Raw genomic sequence first — 6,000 nt, 5'->3', positions numbered from 1 at the left:
AGTAAAAGAAGCGTTTACAAAGCTCTAGAAGAAGAAAAACGTCTCTAAACATTGCAACACATGTTCTCTGTGAAGCTGCAGGTTCCTCTCACCAAATGGGCCGTGTGTGTGTGTGTGTGTGCGCGCGTGCGGGGGTGTGCGGGCGTGTGCATGTGTGTGTAATGCATGTGTTTTTGCCCAGATTTTATCAGTGTTGTCCATCAGGGAAGGGCAGCTCAGGTGTGCTGGTAAATGAGTATATCTTGATGTGGGCTCAGCTGTCGGGCCCATTACCTCTGGTACCTGGACAGGGACTATCAAGAGCAGGACTTCATCACCTCCTGCACATGTTGACACACACACACAGGCCTCATCTCTGCTAACCTTGGCTAGATGGGATGGATGATTTGTTGCCACCTTGTCGAAGATTCCCTCCTCTCTTTTTCTCCATCTCATCTTCCTTCCTCAGATGATTGAAGGAGCAACTTGTTTCCCAGATTTGGGAAAAGTAACAAATCAAATTAGCCTCCATTCGGCTGAGCTGACTGCAGATTTTGGCTCGTTTTGCCGTGCGAGACGGGTTTTCCTGGCAGGCCTGAGCCCACTGACCGTGGATGCATGACTCTGCGGCGGGATAGTGACTGAGGCAGATGTTTGGCTGTGTTACGGCCTCAGTAATAAGACAGACATGTGGCCGTGCTGGATCCAGAGGAGCAGGTGTTGCCACCATGCTGCCATTACCATCTGTGCTGATGAGATCTGGGACTCGGGCATGATAGATGTTACAGCGTTATTATCCCTTAAAGGGGAGAAAAACATCAAACTAATAATTGTGCAAGCTGCTGAAGTCTGAGGCCCACTATAAAAATCTGGATATGTTAAAGAGTTACAGTTACGGGAGGCCATTATGTCTTCTTTTCTTCTCTTTCATGCATTGATACTATTCAATTAAAATGCTGGAAATGTTCTAAATCCTTGGGTTGGATGAAAATCGGTGCAAAGCACAGGCACAGAATATTTAGACATTTAAACTGAAACTGACAGAAAAGTTTATATTTTTAACCAGTCGATGTCCGCCCTCCTGTCTTATGCCGCCCTGGGCCGATGCCGACATCCTTTATATCAATAAAAGCTCCTAATATTTTAGAGATGCACTCAAAAAAAATCTCCTAAATGCCAAACTAAATCACTGTGAACAATTTTGAATATTAAACTCTAACAAGTGCTGTAAAACTTTCATATTTTGAAAGGTTAACGTAGTTTTATCAGTAAATTCTGCTGCAGTCAGCCATTTGAGGACATTAATAATAAAGGTTTAATGTAGAAAATGTTTATTTATCTATTCTCAGTCCAAACATTTTGTCCTTAGGGCCAAAACCATCAAGTTGGAAGCATTTTTTTAATTTGATTTTTTTTTAAATTAAATGCCAACATTTATGGAACATTTATAATTTTACTTGCTGAAATTGTAAATAAGACATTCACGATTTTATTGAAGCAAACAAAATGGATAAGTAATTACAACCTACTTAGATTTATTAAGTTAGCTTAAGTTAATGTTACCCAATCAGGTAATTCAATGAAAACTAAAAAAAATTGAGTTTGCCTAAAAAAAACAGTAAGCAGAACTAACTAGGTTTTTACAGTAGAATTAAGTTACTGTTTTTATAGCAACTTACTCAAAATGATGAACTTAGTGAAGTTGTGTGAATTTACGATGCACAGATTACACATACTAATATTTTAAGTTGTGAGAATTTCATTTTTTAAGGCAATGAGCTTGCATAAATGTTTTAACTCCACTTACAGTGTTTTACAGTGTAGTGGTAATCTCAAGGTAAAACAAAAAACTTGTTGAACTGCAGGGGCACATCTCCAATAAATAAATAATGTTCCCAAGAAACAAAACATTTAAATTGACATGTTCATTTTCTTTAATATAAATCTTGAATTAAATTTTTAAAAAATCCTGAAATAAGTAAATATTGTGGAAAAACATTCATATTTAAATGTTTTATTCCATGGGAACATTTATTTATTAAATGAAGCAATTATTAATTCAGTTTTAATAACACTATTTATTTATTTATTTTTATTAAATGGCTGTCCATAAAAATATTTATGTTATTTATTTAATGATGTTCAATGAGCCCATAAGTAGCTAAATGTACATACAAGACAACAAGCTTAGGAAAATTTTTAAAAGAAAGAAAGTAAAAAAAAAAAGAACGTGCGTGTTTTATAACGTCCTCTGACGTCACGCTGATGCAGATGGATGAGCGTGGAGGAGAGGAAGGGAGGTATGGCGGAAGGAGACAAAATAATAAAACTAAAACCCTGCCGGCTGTACATTGTTTCCCCCTCCCAGCCCTCAGAGAGAAACCGAGGCGGCCGGTCTGCGGTGCTCGCCGTTAAAAACCCGCCGCGCGTCGGACGGGAAACGCGGCCGTATTGAGGTCAGAGGAAAGCGTTGCCAGGGTGACACCGCGGCGGCGGGAGCGCGCCGCTCGTTCGCGGGAGCCGGAGCGGTCGCGGCATCCTCAGCGACAGCAGCAGCAGCAGCAGCAGCAGCATCCTACAGCAACCGGAGCGCCGGGAAACTGATTGTCCGCCGGGATGAGCTCCGACAAGCCGACGCCTTCCGCCGGATCTCCGCTCTGAAGGGAAACTACCGTGGATTTACCGCCCGTGACTGAAAACAGGAAGCTACAGCCGCAGACAGGCAGCTGAGACCGCCGCGCAGCCCAGGTGATACTTCCCACAGAGGCAGGAATTATAAATATTACTATGACTAATCAGGAGTTTAGCCGCTAAATATGCTTCCTGATTAGTTTAAAGATAAATTCCACCGCGGATCCACTGAGGAGCGAGTCGATCTGTAGAGACCCTTTAATTTCTGTTTTTACCGTGGGGTCCCACCTGCAGCTGGATTGAGAAAGGAAGAGCAGCCTAGATGTTGCATTTTTAGTTTACCTCCAGTTTTTTTTTTAATTTTTATTATTATTTTGGATGAGGCACTTTTTTGGCTGTTTGACTTTTTTTTTTTTGGTGGAAAAGGAAGACCTGCAGCAGTGGCTCACAGATTAACAGGTAGGCTTACACTGACACCTGAATTTCTACGTATTTTCACAAAAATATATCGAGTTTTGGGCTGAAACTAGTCGCTTAGAGGTTTGGGACTTGGAAGCAGCATGCAGGTGAGCTTTTCCCCATAAATTAGAGGAAAAAATGCATCTGCTGTACCTTTAATTAGGCTGAGCTCATCTGTGTGCCTTCCTGCATCGCTCATTCTTTGCAGAAATCATGGTGGTCTGCTGTAATTGTTTGCAAAAAGAAGCAAAAAACTATCCAGGGTAAACAGAGGAACATTTATAAGTGAACGGATGCACAAAAGCCTCCCTTCAACAGCTGAATCATTCCTCAACTTCATATGAGCGAAGCCTTCATTTGCTGTTTTTCACTCAGAGGAACCCTGCAGGAAACGCCACGGTCATGAGAACATGACACACAAATAAATGCACACACTGCAAGAAGAATGGGGCGCATTTATATGCTGCGGCTGCTGTTGTAGGGAGGAAGGTGGGGGATGAAGGGGGGAGCTGCGTTTGGATCTGCAGGGCCCTGCTGGATGGAGGAACGGAGCCGGAACAAGAAGAGCTCTGTTCCCGGCTCTGGAGCGGGCGTTTTGGCAGCCAGCGGAGGGGAGCAGCTCCTCTAGCTTTAATGAAGAGAGACGGAAAATTTTCAAAGCAGATGTCATCAGGGTCAACGTAGATAGACGGAAAAAAAGAGGAGTACATTTCTGCCAAAAAACTCTGGGATTTTAAGATTATTTTCTGGAAAAAAAAAAGTGGGAAATTTGTGAGCTTGAAAAGTCAAACATTTACTAGAAAATCTAAGAAATGTTAATATTAAAATTGTAAATTTTTGAGTTTGAAAAATTAAGAATTTGTTAAAAAAAAAACACAGAAATTTCTGAGGTTAATATAAAGAACTGGGAGAGGAGGGGAAATTTGTGAGCTAGAAAAGTCAGAAATCTACTAGAAGAAAATCTGAAATTTTTAGAAATTTTCTAGAAAAATTAAGATATTTATAAGTCTGAAATGTCAAAAATTTGGCAGAAAAAACAGACATTTTTTAATTAATCTCAGAAATGTTCTAGAAAAAATGTGGAAACGTGAGCTGGAAAAGTCAAAAATTTAATTGAAAATATTCAGAAATTTTCCAGAAGTAACTAAAAAATTTCCGAGCTTGAAGAGTTGGAAATTTGGTACAATTTTTTTTTTTTTTAGATTAATTCCAGAAATTTTGTAGGAAAACAAAAATTTCTGAACTTGAAAAGTTAACAATTTGCTTGAAAAAATACATTTAAAATTTTTTTTTCTGAAAAAACATGGACATATCTCAGTTTGAAAAGAGAAACAATTTTGAAAAAAAAGAAATTGTAAGATTGTGCTCAGAAATTTCAGAAACAAATTAGAAATTTTTCACTGTTGAAACTCAGAATTAAAAAAAAATCTATACAATTTATGAGATTAGTTATTTTCTTTGAACGTTTGACTTTTCAAATCAGAAATTTCCAAATTTTTTCTAGAAAATTTCTGAGATTAACCTCAAAATCTCAGATTTTACTAGCAAATTGTCTAATTTTCAAGCTCCTTGTTTAGTTTTTTTTTGTGAAACTTTCTGGGATTAATCTCAAAGTCTAAAGAAAAGTTTTAAGGAAATTTTTGAATTTTCAAGCTCCAAAATGTTATTTTTCCCTAGAACATTTCTGAGATTATTCTTTAAATTTCTCTTTTTTTCTAGCAAATGTTCAACTTTTCAATCTTAGAAATTTTATGTCTTTTAGAAAATGTTTGAGCTTAATCTCAAAATTTCAGACTTTTTTTTCTAGCCAATTTTTGAGTTTTTAGGCTCAGAAATTTCCTTTCCTTTTTGAGCGTTTTGGCAGAAATGTTCTCCTTCTGTTCTATCTAAAGTGGTCCTGATTCTCGGTGGTAGTTCTTGAACTTCAGGGGTTTAGAGTCTCTCAGAGCCGCCCGTCCCTGTAGGTCTGGAAGCGGATATTGATGGAGGGGAATCTGAGGAGATTGCTGCCCTGCAGGCGGTTCGCTAAGCAGCTAACAGATGCGTCGGGCGTCGTGAAACGACCGACCCAAACCGCCGTAAAAGGCCTGAATGTCACGTCTCCGCTGCTGCTCTCAGCTCCTCCGCCCCTTTTGTTTGCTGCAGACTTGCAGGTGACAGCTGGTTGGTCTGGAAGAGAAGCGGAGATCTGGAGGATTGTGACGGATGAGTGTTGGAGAAATTAAATTCTTGTTTGGATGAATTAGCGAGGCCGAGAGCGGATCCTCAGGGAGGGGCTGCTGTTCATTTCTTCCGCCTGGCAGGAGAAACTAACCGGGAAATGTTTGCTGGCACCCCTGGAAACAATGTAAAATGGATATATAGCTTAATTTCACACTGAAAAATTAAGTTAGGTCCAACTTTAAATGGGCCCACAGCACCACAGATCCTCCACCGTACATAACTGTTGCGATAAGCTGCTTTTTCATTAATTTATTCCTCAATCTTAGATCTGACAATAGGAAATGGTTCCAGTTAAAATCTCACATTTTACCAGTGTTGTATAAAGTACTGAAATCTCAGAGTCAAGTAAAAGTACAAGTACCTCTCCAAAATATGACTTTGGTAAAAGTCGAAGTCACTGACTGAAATGTTACTTGAGTAAAAGTCTTAAAGTATTTGAAACTTCTTGTACTTAAGTATGGAAATTACTGTAAAAATGGATGTACTCAAGTAATGTAATGAAAAGTACAAGTAAAAAGTAAAACAAAGCAAATGCAGTTTGAATGACATTTTTTATATTTTGGTAAACTTGTCAAATACACTTAAAATAATGTACCCAACCAAGTGCAGGCAAAATTAAACCTGCTAATAGATATACCTGCAGGCATCATTTAGTTAAGAAAATTAGGTGCTTTACCTATAGCACAAGGTTAACTTAACCTGCTTTAC

At 38.8% G+C, this 6,000-nt stretch overlaps 1 protein-coding gene across 2 annotated transcripts in view; it reads left to right on the top strand.

The window, feature by feature from the left end:
- Window positions 1-2,255: 2,255 nt before the first annotated feature.
- nlgn2a (neuroligin 2a) overlaps window positions 2,256-6,000 on the top strand; it is a 260,217-nt gene continuing 256,472 nt past the window's right edge. For both annotated transcript variants that reach the window (XM_032583169.1, XM_032583168.1), the window contains exon 1: window positions 2,256-3,069. The gene's annotated coding sequence lies outside the window, so the exon portion shown is untranslated. The remainder of the gene's footprint in view (window positions 3,070-6,000) is intronic.

The sequence above is a fragment of the Xiphophorus hellerii genome, chromosome 14 (assembly GCF_003331165.1).
Source record: "Xiphophorus hellerii strain 12219 chromosome 14, Xiphophorus_hellerii-4.1, whole genome shotgun sequence".
Classification (NCBI taxonomy): Eukaryota; Metazoa; Chordata; class Actinopteri; order Cyprinodontiformes; family Poeciliidae; genus Xiphophorus; species Xiphophorus hellerii.
This window is presented reverse-complemented; position numbering and strand designations above follow the sequence as displayed.